The 15,092-nt window shown below is 38.9% G+C and overlaps 1 protein-coding gene across 5 annotated transcripts in view; it reads right to left on the bottom strand.

The window, feature by feature from the left end:
- FAR2 (fatty acyl-CoA reductase 2) overlaps positions 1-15,092 on the bottom strand; it is a 149,626-nt gene that overhangs the window by 98,062 nt on the left and 36,472 nt on the right. For 2 of the 5 annotated variants that reach the window (XM_090147926.1, XM_090147921.1), the window contains exon 2: positions 6,438-6,614. The exons of 2 other annotated variants lie outside the window; for them this stretch is intronic. The gene's annotated coding sequence lies outside the window, so the exon portion shown is untranslated. Of the gene's footprint in view, positions 1-2,689; positions 2,710-6,437; positions 6,615-15,092 lie in introns of those variants that run through there. One more of the 5 variants, XM_090147944.1, reaches the window with a different exon arrangement.

Genomic DNA, 15,092 nt, shown 5'->3' with positions numbered 1-15,092 from the left:
CTACCAACCCAATACTTTGCTCTTGCAAAAGAAAACCCACACATCCTCAACAAAAGCATAAAGCAAAGACTTTTTCCCCCAAGATGAGAGCAGATATTTAAGAAAACTGTCCCCACATTCCACATACTTTGATGCCAAATCCGCATTCATCTTACAATGGTGTAATGCCAGAAGTTAGATCATTACCAAAGCCAAAGCAAAGGGAAGATGAATGCATATCTGAACCTCCCTCATTGCTGTTACTACTACTGCCCAAAGCAGGTCCATGACTGCAGGATGTCAACAAGTGATGGTAAAATGGAGCACAAGCAGTGAGGGATGAGTATACCAGGGCAAGTTAATGTCTCACTACAGTTTGCACAATTATTAAGATTTCTCTACCCTACTCAGCTAGGACAATGGCGATTTCAAAAGCTGATCTATTGAGATATTTGCCATTTCAATTTAAGAGAACAAAACAAAAGGAAAAAAAAAAAAAAGGAGAAAGATCTATTCAGTGCAAGCGTAAAGGACTGAATGTGCGTTAATACATGCCTAGATCCACAAATGGTCTCTCTGGCATCTCCTTCTACTTAGTCTAGTTTAGATGAGTTTTCTCACACCTGATGTACTTTACCTAGCAATGTAATTTCTGTAAACAAGAGGGTCAGAATATCCATATGATTTTTTTTTTTAAACATGATATAAGATATAATGAACTAGCTTTAAATAAAAATATAGACAGCAAGATTTCCTTAAGACAAGAAATATTTAGCCATTTCTAAATATAAATTGATCGTCTTGGATGCAAATGTCCAATCACCTATAACATAGTTTTCTTTAATTAGGATTCTAGCGAATTTACAGCTATCCTGGAGCATGCAGAGAAATGATACTTCTGTTGTTTCAACAAACTTATACAGCTGAGGTCAGAAGCATCAGTATAAAGTGGTTACAGAATATTTCAATCTCATAAGCTTGCTTCCTCAACCTATTAATGCTTAATGAGCTTAAAATGAACTCAATACTGGGGATGCCTGAACACTGTATCTTCATGTAACTGTTTTTTCCCCCCTAGGATGTGTAACAGACTCCACAAACTAAGCATATCATCACAATAAAAGTAATTCTTTCTAATGTGGTTGCTTTGCCTGAAAACATCTATGTATAATTTCTTGTTAGCAAATCATCAGCAAATAAATCATCCTAAGTGTAGTGGTTCATTACAACCTGACCTTTTAACTTTGGTGGTCAGTGGAGGTAGATACTTGGACAACAGTTTTTTTCCAACATTAATGCATACATAAAAATTGCATGAAGCAAATCAATACAGTTCAAGGAGTGCGTGTGTGCACAGAAGCAACAAAAATAATAATGAGTCGAACATCTGCACACCAAATCCAATGGAGCAAAGTCATATCTGAAACAAGGCATCTTTCCAACCTATTGATTCCTCCAGTAAGTCTTAAAAGCATAACTAGATAAACATGAGAGTCTATACTAATGATTTCAAGATACAGTATATATATATATCTGTTTTCAAAACTAAAGATAGCATAATCAAATGATCTTTCTATAATGAAACATAAAAGACAAGTACCATAGTTTCATTTGCACATCTTTAATTTCATCGGTGCATTGAAACTCAATAGGCTAAACAATTTTTTATTTTTATTTTTTTTTAATTTCTTGCTTCTCTCTCTCTTCTCTATTGCCCATGCTTAGAGCATTTGATGGCACCTTGCAATCCACTAGACAAGAGAACTGGTCCTGTTTATTCTATCCATGTACTGAAATCAGACAGAAAGTATCTGTTCTTCTGATACACAGAACTCTCCTGTCAAGTGAAAGGCAGAAAGGCAGGATCAGGACCTTTAGGAACAGGGAAAAAAACACAACCAAAGGAGTCCTCAAAGAAGTTTACACCCCTCAATGCACAGCATTAAGCTGGCAAGCCAGAAAACTGGTGTTCAGTGACAAGCTTTGCAGCAGGTCCTGCCTCAGCACAGGAGGAGCAATTGTGGCACTGTCTGAATCTCAACTACAGTGCAAGACACCTTTGCTGCCACAGTCCTCAAACAGACAGCATACATGCCCATACTGAGGCAGCTACTTCAGCAGAGCTGCAACTGTTTCCCAGCATGGCAGGATGCTGCTGTGTGTTATTTTCATGGAACAAATGCCACTAGCTGACAAGTATCATATTTTCCCTATAGAAACACACAGAAACCAAAGCAAGGAGAAACTAGCCAGCCTTTCACAAGGATTCATGTGTGCAATGTGAGAAGGGCAGAGAAGACACCAGTTTGGAGCTTGCCTGCTTCTGGAGAAAGAGCGAGGAAAGGCAACAGAAAGATAATGTAGAATGTAAAATATGTGAAAAGGATAAAACATCCAATTTCTTATGACAAAAAACAGCGAGACATAAAGCATTTGAAAGAGATCCAGTGGTGTTTCTGCCACCCCTTAAAACTTACCACACTGGGTAGATTAATTCCCTTCTTTATCTGACTGTCCCTGTGGGGATGCAAGCACACTCCTGACCTCTTTAATCCTTGGAACAATTGCTTCCAGCAAGACAGGAGAAGCATGAAATTATGAGGCATAGCTGACTGCCTCTACTGTTCCCATGTAGGATGGCTTAGGACCAGGGGCTGAAAGGCCTAGGGGCTTCAAGTGAACAATGGGACTACTCGGCTTGCCCCTGTACCTTCTGACAGTTGAGTGTCAACCGAAGAGATGGGAAGATTTTTCTTGGAATCAACAAATGCAGTATGAGGTGGTCTCATTTTTCTGAAAAGAGAAAATGCAGAAGCCCAGCTAGTTTAAATCTAAAAGCTTCACTAGCCATATGAAAACAAGCAGTGTGTGTTAATACATAGCTCTAAGATAGGAGCCAGAATTCTCAACAGACAGTAAAAGATTATTTGGTTGGAATGGAAAACTAAAGTAAACCTGCTGAACTTGGGTAGGCGTTAAGGTATCTTGAATGCTGCTACCAATAGAAAGGGGGAAGGCAATGCAAAGTGTAGCTTTTTTCCAGAAAATAAGAAAAATGTTTCAATGCATGACAGCCGCAAAGAGAACAGTCTGTAGGTCTTTGAGTGATTAATGTCTCAGTAAGTCTGTTAATGTAGGACTTCCAATTCACCTCCTATCAGCAGGCCTTCAGCTTATAATTAACTACACGTGCATATTCAAGAAACCTTCAGGGGCGTGCTGTGTCCAGAAATTCTAAAAAAGCTTAAAGTTACAGTAACTGTGATCTCTAAATGCACTGAGCCAAAAAATTCACAGGTGATATTCTACCTACCTTCAACACTGATGAAATAAAATCCTCATCCTCATCCTCAAAAAAATATATTTATTTCCTTACAACTAGCAGAAGACCAATAGTTGAAAGAAATGTAAATCGACATACGCAGGTCTCCTGGCATACCTTGGAAAATCAGTGTCCTCTAATGGGATTTGCCAGCAGGCTTGCTGGCTAACATGGAACCCGAGTACAGTTTGCAGAGAAGGCAGGCTTTTGTTGAGTGGGCAAAGTTCTGTAAGAAATGAGTTGAAACCACACATTTCCTGGCACCTGACAGCTTAGCCACTGCCAGTCCATAAGATTTGTATGTAGAAAGTCAATACAAAAATTATTTAAGATATATCTTAATGATGTATGCATCAATGTAGGTTTTAAGATGTCAACAAAACACAGAAATCATGGTCATATTAGAAATAAAAAAACCTTCTTCCCCCATCCATCAGCTCCTCCATTACATGAAACTGCTGTGAGCAAGCAGAACTCATTCTACTACGAGTGCCTCAGTGAGAACATTTTCACGCCCTCTATCATAATTCAACAGAATGCACTCCTGATTCCAAATAAAATCTTTATTTCATTTCTGAGAGTTTAACTGCTTTTCAGCTGTTGGACACCGTCTTTCAGTAACATGGGAAAAGAGACAGAAGAGAAAGGTCAAATATAATGCAAATAATCCTGGTCTGGGCAAGGAAGGAAGAAACCTTGTGCTGCCATTTTGAAAACCTGGTTTGCTCGATACCAGTGTCAGCTAACAAAATGACAGCTGCTTTGCAGGGAAATTGAGAGATTTGAATATTCTTCATTGCCCTATGATGAGACAGTGTTTTTAGTGTTTCATTAATAAAAATATGACTAATTAGTGGAACACCTATCTGGCCATGTTCCTTCTGCAAAGAGCATTACTATGTGGAATTATCTCAATCCTCTGTTTTACTACCTCCTGATCCCCAAAAGAGAGCTTTAAGGAATTCTGACTCTTTTAATTATTACATCTCTCCCTCTTCTATCACTGAAGAAAACAGAAATAAAACTAAAAAGTAAACACTAAGTATTAGGTATGCATTTTTAAAAATAGTGGGACAGATGCCATTTTCTGAAACCCCCAGCAGAGATCGTAGATTTGCTGCATTCTCATCTTTAAGAGATGGGAACTATGCAAGTGTAATGGTACCAATCAGAATAGATCTCTGATTACAGCTGGCTCCAAGAAGTTACTACAATGGAAATATTTTTTCTGGATTTGTATATGCAAATCAGAAATACAACAGTTACTGTGAACACAGCACAGCCACGTATAACCCTTGCTTATGTTGTTAAAAGTTCCTTTTTTTGTTATATGAATATACTTACTCATATACTGTTTTAAACACATTAACTAATGACCTCTGAAATACCCCAGAGAAGCTAAGTAGTTGTGTTCCATTTCTCCCATGACTAGAAGCAGAGATTCACAGAGGCTGTTAATGCGTTAGTTAATGATACATTGTCAGACAGCCACTTTTTGCTCTTTTTGTGAGTTGTGTTCCATTCTTTGACATTGCTTAGATCATATTATAGCAGGAAGAAGAAGTGAATCCTATTTCATAAAACAAAGTGTACAACAGCAAGAAAAACCATAAATGTTGTAAAATACAAGAGCTACTCTAAAAGTAACACCTCTTATTTTATTATGTTGGCCCACAATATCAGATATGATGATGGTGGTATAGCAGCAGTGGTTGAACGTTCCCACCAATATTCTGTTACATGCTGTTGCCATGCAACAGATGGCAGCAGGGGGGCCGTCTGACAAAATCGCATCTGACATGGAAGTGCATATGAAAAAAAGGTGTGGAACTGAATTCTTCCATGCAGAAAAAATTGCATCCACAGACATTCAGTGATGTTGCTAAATGTTTACAGGGACCAAGCAGTGGATGTGAACACAGTAAGGTGGTGGGAGGTGCATTTCTGCAGTGACAACAACAAAAATGAGTCACTTTCACTGGTGCAGATTTTTATGAAAGCAGCAAGCAGGCTTTTGTTCACTGCCAGCAAAAATGCATAGTAAATGGTGGTGACTATGTTGAAAAATAGTGTTTTGTAGCTGAGAATTTGCTCTATCAAACAGTGTTATTGTGCTGTTTGCAGCTGTTGTCATTCCCATGGAAATAAACAGGAGACGTTACCTTCAGAACAATCTGTGTAACACAGCTTTCATCAAAATAATTGCTGCAATACTATAATTTCATTAGGATTATATGCATATGTAAATAAGAATTAAAAAAAAAAAAAAAAGAATAAAGAAACAGTGATCAGTTTCCATATTAAGTTTGTTTGTGCTTATCTACAGCTATTTTACTTTTTTTACCATACAGTTGTTCCTTTCCCATACTGTTCAAAATATGGATTCCAGGAGGGCACTAATAATGATATGTTGAAGAAATCAAACTAAAAAATCAAAATAATATTTTGCAAACCAGATTTTCTCACAAACTGTAAGGCAAATGCACTCCTTAAATTTAATGACTTGGTTTCTGTAAAAGATCAGCAGTGCATTCTGTAGATTTCTCTCCCCACAGCTCTTCAAGAATCACAGACACTTACTCGTCAGATAAAGGAGAAAGAGCAGGAAGTGAAAACTAAAGAGAATCCCCTGGAGTTACTGAAAGCTGCATTAAGGAACTCTCCTCAGAACATCAGAAACTCTGAATAATGAGGCAGCAGAGAGCTCTAGAATACTGGAAGTCTTTCAAATACATTTCTCCAAAACAAAGACAAGAAAATGCAATGAGATTATGTTTTTTGGTTGGCATATACTGTCATGGAGAAATTTTTTTCTTCTTTTTCATATACAGGGACTGACTTCTACTCTCCTGCTCTCCAACATTTAGATGAGAAGCTGATGAGAGATGACAAGGCACGTTTAGAAAAGTTCAAGAAATTCAGTATTGAATAAAACATAAGGGCAGCAACACAAAAGATGGTCAGGCTGCACTTATGACATCTTATACTTCCTCTGTGCTTTGAATACCTACAGGGTGGGTATCAAATGGATAGGGCCAGGCTCTTTTCGGTAGTGCCCAATGACAGGACAAGAGCCAATGGGCACAAACTGTATCACAAAAAGTTTCATATGAACATGAGAGAAAAAAATAATTACTCTGAGGGTGACAGAGCACTGGAACAAGCTGCCCAGAGAGGTTGTGGAGTCTTCTCTGGAAGAATTCAAAATCCACCTGGACACTTTTCAGAAACTGTGCAAAGTACTCTAGGGAATCTGCCTCAGCAGGAGGTTGGACTAGCTGATCTCCAGAGGTCTCTTTCTACTCCTCTGATCCTGTGAAATGCAAGAAAGAAATGGAAAATAATTAATTCAAGGATAATATGGTTCCTGATCTTCTAAATGTTCAAGAACATTTTAAGCTTATTTTTAAACACCTGAAGAAACCTGTTGCAATCATTACCAGGTTTGATTTAGTGTATGTACTTTCCTGTATCACAAAACACCTTCTGCTCCTTAAGCTCTCCATTCAAAATTCATATCCTCCTGATCTAAATAAAATTTATTCTTTTGTTTTGTTTTCTTTTTCAATGACTGACAGTTAAAATCTTATTTATTTGATAAAAAATATGTGTGGAAAACTAGATTTATGTGTTAACTTCCCATGGCACATGAGATTCATATCCCTGTGCAAAAGTAGAGCCAGCTCAGGTCATCAGGACAGTCCTCATCCCTCAAGCAGGAAAGTGCTTGCAATCAAGGTTTCTAGGCTCCTGAGCTAATTAACATTCCTCTGTCCTGACTACACCACTCTAAGCTGTGAACGTTATAGTAGTAAATCTTTGTGTGGTACAGAGAGCTACAGGAATACATGAACAAAGACACGCACCGTATTTCAGATGAAGTCAGACATGCTCCTAGATTTTTTTCTGCAATGCCTCATCTACTTATGCGCTCGGCCTAACAGCTCTCCAACCAAAAGCAGCAGCTTTCCCTCAGCGCTCTTGTCCTAACATAGATGTAGCTAATCATGATTTAGAAAGCTAGTAAGAAAACATACCAGAGATGCAATATCTCAAAATAACTGGAATTCACAAATTCCTTGCATTTTGAAAATATAAAATGCTGCAGTAGGTGCTGTGCTACTGCGCACAAGTGATCTCAAGCTTATGTACAAGTACAGACTGTTCGTAACTTCTTCATTTCTTTTTGTTTTAGGAACTTTTTCCTCTCTTATAAAGATCAGAAATTATGTTCCAAGGTAAAATAGTTATGACTAGATAAGCATTAGCATTTGATCAAATATCTCAAAAGGAACAGTGTGCCATGAAGGAGCATTCTAAATGGAAGGATTTATCCATATAATTCAAGAAAAAATGAATTATGATTCAATTCCTATTTATAGAATTTCTTACTGTATTTTCCAGGAAATTATGCACTTTTTGACTTTTATATAACCATGTGACCTTGGAGACAAAGCTGGCAGGTTATAAATGTCAAGTAAGCTTTAGTAATTCAGAAACTGAAATACTAGTGATGTGCTTCTTAGTTTATAGTTTCATTGCATTAAAAAACCCAGAGCAGGCTCACCCTGTATTACATATCTCACGTACTTTAATTTTGAGATTCAGAACTTGCTCAACAGACTTCTGTTAATTAATTTGTAACAAGAAAAACACAAAAAAATTGCATTTTAAGTCAATTCTATTAGGCTCCAGATCTTCAGTATGCACTTAAGTTCCACGTAGGTAGGCTCTGTCCTCAGCTCGAAATACGTAAATGCTGAAAAAACCTTAAATTACTTTCTGCAACAACTTCTCTTAACAATATACAATAAAGAGGCTACCATCATCAAGACAGACATTTCACATTTAAGTTGAGAGACTGAAAAGACTGAATGCAATATAGTAATATCTTGTACTCAAACTAAAGTAGCACAAAAAAAAAAAAAAACATTTCTAAAGAGAGTGGATGACCTGCTTCTTACAAATCAGTGAGGCCTTCTTTAGTGGGTTTTTGTTTGTTTGTTTTTAAGAAGTTTAGAAAGCTCCAGGATCCAAATTCATGTTAGGCCAGCACTTACAAGGACTGAGGGAAATTAAGTATTTCACAGAACAAACAGATCATTATCAGAAATTAAGAAAATGAAAACTGGTAAGAGAAAGCTGAACTAAAAGACAAATGATGAACTGGAAGAGAAAGCAAATAAAAGCACTTTTGCAGTGCTAGTCCTCCAGCTGGGGGACAGAGAGTTGACAAGCTCCTGACAGCCAGGTGTCAACAGCTCCACGAAAGGTATTAGAGCCACTAACCTCTACAGAGCACAGAGATGATCTTTGGTCATATCTGAGCTCTTAGATCAATTGTACACCATAGGAATTATTATTTTTTTTTAATAGCAAACTGATTCTTTTAAATTTGCAAGATGTGAAGTTTAACTGTGAAGCATATTTTGAGCCCATTATAAACCTTAATTGCAACATTTTTCAGTTCTAACCAAAGACAAAAGCAATGAACACACTGCTTTTCATGGAAGAAAACAATCACTAATCTTGAATTCCTAGTGTCAAGCCATAGCTAAATGCAGAGGTTTTGGCAACAGCTTCAGGATTAATTTATTTTTTTAGGAAAAAAACTTGCCCTTTCAACCTGTGCAGGCCAGACTCTTGTGGGCTCAAGTTGTGAGTTGAATTGATTTACAAAGCACCTTAACAAAGATTTGTGCTAACACCACTGAGGGTGATGTTAGACAGCAACTGGATGGAGAAGCAGAGGCAAAAAGCAAGGGGTGAAAAAGCAAGAATTTGCTTATCGTGTATTATTGCCAAATCCTTTCCACTGAATCTCCAACATCTTGGCAGGAGCATTTCATCTATCTTTTTTATTGAGATACCCCAATTTTAGAATTTAACAGTTCTAGCAGTAACAAGCAGCTTTCCCTGGTATTTGAATGAAGACTCAAATGAAGAATTTCAAGCCATCTCGCAGTCTCCCTGTGGCTGCTCTGCCAATGCTCTGTAATTCCTTTTCAAAGCCATCCTTTTGTTTCTCCTTTCTTATACTTCAGTCCAACCTGCAGTGTTGTCTTCTGAATTGGGAAGCTTATAATAGGAACAGATCCTCATGGCCACCAAGCAAGAAGGAGTAACTCGAAAACCCTAGTAGTCACCATCAGCCTTAACATGCCACTTCTTTGAGACAGACTTAGCAGAGGAGATGAAAAAAGAAGTAACAGTGGAGGATCACTAAGAGGGAACATCTCAGTCCGTCAAGGAATAGAAGGTCTGGCATCACATACTGAGGAATTATGTAGAAAAACGGCTTACCTGGGGGGGAAAAAAAAAATCATCTCTCCAGCAATATGGGGAAACTTCAGAGAACAGGACTGAGACCAGCCAATCTCTCCTCTTATTTGCCATAACGTTTGCAAGAAGCAGAAAAGCCATTACTTACTATAAATTGAAATGTCTCCAAGATACACTGGACACACTCAATCAGAGCATACCATATAACGGGAGAATTGCAACAGCTACAGACAAGTCGACATAACAGCCAGGATGAGGCAACACGACCAATTTTTTATTTGACAGTCCTTTCTAGAAGTATATTCTTTGAACAACAGGTTTAACATTTTCTGTTAATTTGCAATTGAATGGAAAGATGAGTCATTTATCAGAAAACAATATTATATTTCAAGTTTCTGTCTACAAGCAGAACTGCTATGCATAGAACACAGTCTATTAAGACAATATGGTTTTCTTTTCCTAATGCCTAAGAAAGAGACCCTTTATTCCAGAGTTCAATATATCATTTTCACTGAAATAACCTAATACAATGCTTTCATGTTCTTATCCATGAAGACTTTCCGTATCAAGAGGAAGAGATTTCAGGATGTAGTTCCTTTCCATTTTCCATCTTAATGCAAAACCGATCAGCCCAGTAACAAAAGCAAGAACAGTGCAAACTCAGATGGGAGAAAGGCATGAACAACCTCAAAAAAGAAAGGCCAAGTCAGGATCTCCTGTTCATGCTACTCAGTGGTGCAGAGCAGGATGATGTTGCTCAGAGATCAGGAAAGGGGTCATGCTTCCTATGGGACACTCTAAACTTGGCTGGACATTGGTCTAATGTATGTTGAAGAACAAATTCCAAACTGCCTGCAGTTCATTGTTCAGCATCCATCATAACATCTCATGGAATTGAGTGCACCCTCAGCAAGTTTGCTGATGACACCAAGCAGAGTGGTGTGGTTGACACGGTTGAAGGACGGGATGCCATTCAGAGGGACCTCAACAGGCTAGAAAGGTGGGCCCGGGTGAACCTGATGAGGTTCAACACGGCAAAATGCAGAGTTGTGCACTTGGGCCGGAGGAATCCCAGGCATCCCTACAGACTGGAAGGAGCAGTCCTTGACAACAGCCCTGTGGAGAAGGACCTGGGGGTCTTGATAGATGAAAAACTTAGTATGAGCCAGCAGTGTGCCCTTGCGGCTCGGAAGGCAAATGGGATCCTGGGCTCCATCAAAAGAGGGGTGGCCAGCAGGGACAGGGAGGTGATTGTTCCTCTCTACTCTGCTCTTGTGAGGCCCCATCTGGAGTACTGCGTCCAAGTGTAGAGCCCCCAGTACAAGAAAGACAGGGAGCTGTTGGAGAGGGTCCAGAGGAGGGCCACGAAGATGATCAGGGGACTGGAGCACCTCCCCTATGAGGACAGGCTGAAGGAGCTGGGCTTGTTCAACCTGGAGAAAAGAAGGCTGCGGGGTGACCTCACTGCAGCATTCCAATACCTAAAGAGAGCCTACAAACAGGAGGGGAATCAACTCTTTGAAACGGTAGATAACTGCAGGACAAGGGGAAATGGTTTTAAGCTGAGGGAAGGGAGATTTAGGTTGGACGTCAGGGGGAAATTCTTTACAGAGAGAGTGGTGAGGTACTGGAACAGGCTGCCCAGAGAGGTTGTGGATGCCCCATCCCTGGAGGTGTTCAAGGCCAGATTGGATGGGGCCCTGGGCAGTCTGGTCTAGCATTAGGTGGGATGGTTGGTGGCCCTGCATGTGGCAGGGGGGTTGGAGATTCATGATCCTTGAGGTCCCTTCCAATCCTGGCAATTCTGTGATTCTGTGATATTAGGAATCATTTTAGTCCACAGGCTAAAGCAAATAATAACCAAATGCCAATTTGATATATTTGCAATATGATACCAGGAGTAAGCTAATTGTTTTCTATTATTGTGACTCATAGAGCACGTTGTTTTAAAGACTGCCAATGAAGAGGGAAATTCATACAAGCTACTTTGAAGGCCTTTTCTCTATCAAAATTATATAAATGTTATCCCAATGAAGTACCACCCCAAATTAATAAATATTCCTGTGAAACAGAAGTATTAATTGCAGGGTAACAGCTGATAGCTGAATGGAGCGCACAAGCTCCAGTGGAGATCCTTACAGCTTACCCATATTAAATCTGAACTTTATAGTGTTGAATAAATGCCCTGCTTCTTTCTTTATAAATCTCAATAAGCTTCAGCAAACTGTTTCACATTTCTTTTCCTATCTAAACACAGTTTCCTCAGCTTTTTATATATTGAAAGCAAATACTACAACATGTCATAACACAGCTGAAACAATAATTTTTCTGAAGCTACATTTACTTGGGAAAGCCAGTTTGGAGATGACTTGTCATCTTCACTCACTTTTTTTGCCTTAGTTTACCAACATGTTTTTGGTTATTTTATGTAAATAATTAAGCTTTTTTCCTCCCAACAAAAATTCTGAAACAAAATGTTTTTCTCAGAGTCAAGGTCATTTAGAATCAACTGAGATCATCTGGTTGTATCTTGTATATTTTGACATTGTTCTGCAACCACTTTCATTGCCATGATGCTAAATTACAGCTACAGCTTAAGCACTTTGTGCTTCCATTACCACTGTCACTTGGGTCTCGCGATAGACTACATCTCCCAAGAGACACACACTCATGTTAATAATCCTGGCAAATGCTGGGACTTCCACTCTGCTAGATTTCTTCTGATGCACAGGAAGAGACATTGGTGTGATTAACTAGGACTGAAACGCTCAGGCAATGACCCCAGCTCACAGCAAGGGCAACTCTGAATTGCCCTTCTCATCATTCACCAAAAGCACTGGAAGATGATTTAACAATGTCAAATTTGTCTTTTAAAAACAAAACAAAAAACTACCCTTTTAAAAATTAATATTTTTCATAACTCTTCCTTCTGCAACAAGACTATGTTTTGTTTTTTTTTTAAATTCATAACCAGTATAAGCACTGAAGTTAGCAGAATTCCCTGAGGGAATAAAATGCTACATTTTAAATCATCCCTATTTATTTCTCCTCCTCCTCATTTCATCTCATATCAGTACTTCATACACATTCTGCTAAGAAATTCTTCTTCATATATCTTTCCCAGCCAAATCTTTTACTTATGTTTTTCTTAAAACTTAGTTTGCTGACTGCTACCACAGAGAAATGAGACACAGATAGCATCATGACCTTTCCTCATGGGAGGGCATCATTATGTCTTTGCCTAAACAGATAAAACCAGCTTGGGTTCATCTCCACTTTGCTTTTTGTTTTCAATTGCCTGAGCACTTCTCCTGTCCAGTGATTACTGATTGGCACCTGCCTCTATCCTCATCCCAACCCCTCCTCCCCCCCCCCCCCCCCCACTATCCCATATATCTGAACTTTATTTTATTAACTACCATCAGCTTTTAAGTTCTTTGGAGTGCCTACACAGAAAATAAAATTGGTTAGGTTGCTCATAAAATCACTGCTAACTTTCTTGGAGCAGTGCTGCTTCTCTCCTGGCAGGCAAAAAACAAGTTGCGGGAACTAGAGAAGCCTAGGGCAGGAGATGCTTTAAGTAAGCCATTCTTCTGATTCAGTGCAGTCACAAAAGTAAAATGCAGAACTGCATGAGGAGATTAGGATAAAAAGTCTTTACTTTGGAAATAAAAACCTTCAGAAGGCCTTTAAATCCAATTAAGGTTTCCTGCAAATTAAAGTTCAGATAATGCTCCATTTTACAAGCTTCTTCAGATCAACTTCGTATGTCCCTATATTTAAAATATATTTTATATTGAACATTTTTAGACAATAAACTAAAGAAAATATCTTTATTTTCCATTCTCTCCTTCCTTTTTGTTTACATGACCACCATATTGCATTCCAGTGTAATGGCAACCTTTCAAAAAATCTGAGGATGTAACAACAACAAATCTTGTCCAGTTTAAGGTTATTTGCAGAAAATATCAAACTCTAGTGAATAGGAACTGAGAAAGGGAGGTTTCATCATTTTTGTTTGTTTGTTTCTTGCTTAATTATTGAAGTCCTAATGAAGATACGTAAATACTTGGACAGCAAATTATAACTTCAGTAGAGAAAAAATTCAAAATTTCTATTAAGATCACAGCTTGCAAATTCTGCTTTCAGGCATTCCAGGTGCCAGTCATGACCGTCTCTCACGACAGTGTCTCAGGGAACAAAGTATCACCCCTGTTGGAGGAAGACGGTGTAAGAGATACAGGCACCGCAGAACTATGCAGCTCCACGAGACTGGATGGATACCTCCAAGGTGGCTGAATCAAGCTCACTGATGCCATCAGCAGAAAGGAGTCCAATATCTTGGGTAAATTATGCACATTGACAGCCTAGAATTTGGGGAAGGTAACAAACACTTTTGAAAGCGTAGTCATTGCATAACATGACGCAGCAATGACAGCAGAGCAGCAAGATCCCAGGCTGCAGCCTGTGAGGATTTGATCAAACAACAGCAGTGGGCACAAAAATAGGGAAAGAAGCTGCTTACTCTCAGAAGGCCTCAGGTATGCAAGGATCTCCAGAGATACCCTTGCCTCCACTGACAGCCCTTAAATGAGGTCTGGGAAGGGATAGATTCCATCCTGGCTCCACCCCTTCTGTTCACTCCCTTGGTTGGCCCTGCCTTCCTTACCAGTGCTCAGTCACCAGTTTAAGCTGTGACTCAGCACTTTCATTACATGGGGACACTAAAAAGGCAAATGTTAAGACCACCTTCAGGATGGGCAAAAAGGATACAAGGAAATGCAGTCCAGTCAGTTTAACCTCAGTGGCCAGGAAGACAATGAAACAAATACTTTTGGAAGCTGTTTGCAGGCACATAAAGAGAAGGAAGGTGACCAGAAAGAGCCAATCACCAGCAAATCATGCCTGATCAAACAGATCACCTTCCATATGGGAGATGATCAGCTTCATGAACAAAGAACAACAGCTGTCTTCTGCCTTGGTTGCAGCAAGGCTTTCAGCACAGTTTCCCTTAATCTTGTAGATAAATTAAGAGATACACCAAGAGAATAGATGGACTACAGACCAGGGGACACCTAGAAACTCCCTCTCGTCTCTTTCACCTATATAATTGTATTTCCATAATTATTAATCATACAATGATGACTACATTTCATATTGATTTTCCTCCAAAGAAGACAAGGAAGAAGACAAAACACACAAAAGGAGTGAGGAGAGAAATATTACTGTGTCTTTGCTGTACTGGCATTGTTTTGCCTGTTATAAATGGTATGCTAGCCTCCATCAACAAGTGCATACACAGTGCAGGCCTTAGAAGCAGTTTTCATGACCACTTATTAAAAGAGAAATAAAACTAATCTCAGTTTAAATTATTCTGCAGTTCAGGCAAAAATAACAAAAATAACTTAGACATTATAGACAGACATAAATGCAGATGAAGTTTCCAACCTATATAAAGAACTCTGCAGAAAAAAAAAAGGGGAAAATATCTCTAAAAACAGAGTTTTAT

This window comes from Phasianus colchicus, chromosome 1 (assembly GCF_987193195.1).
Source record: "Phasianus colchicus chromosome 1, bPhaCol1.hap1.1, whole genome shotgun sequence".
Lineage (NCBI taxonomy): Eukaryota > Metazoa > Chordata > Aves > Galliformes > Phasianidae > Phasianus > Phasianus colchicus.
The sequence above is the reverse complement of the archived record's forward strand: the minus strand, read 5'-3'. Positions and strand labels throughout refer to the sequence as shown.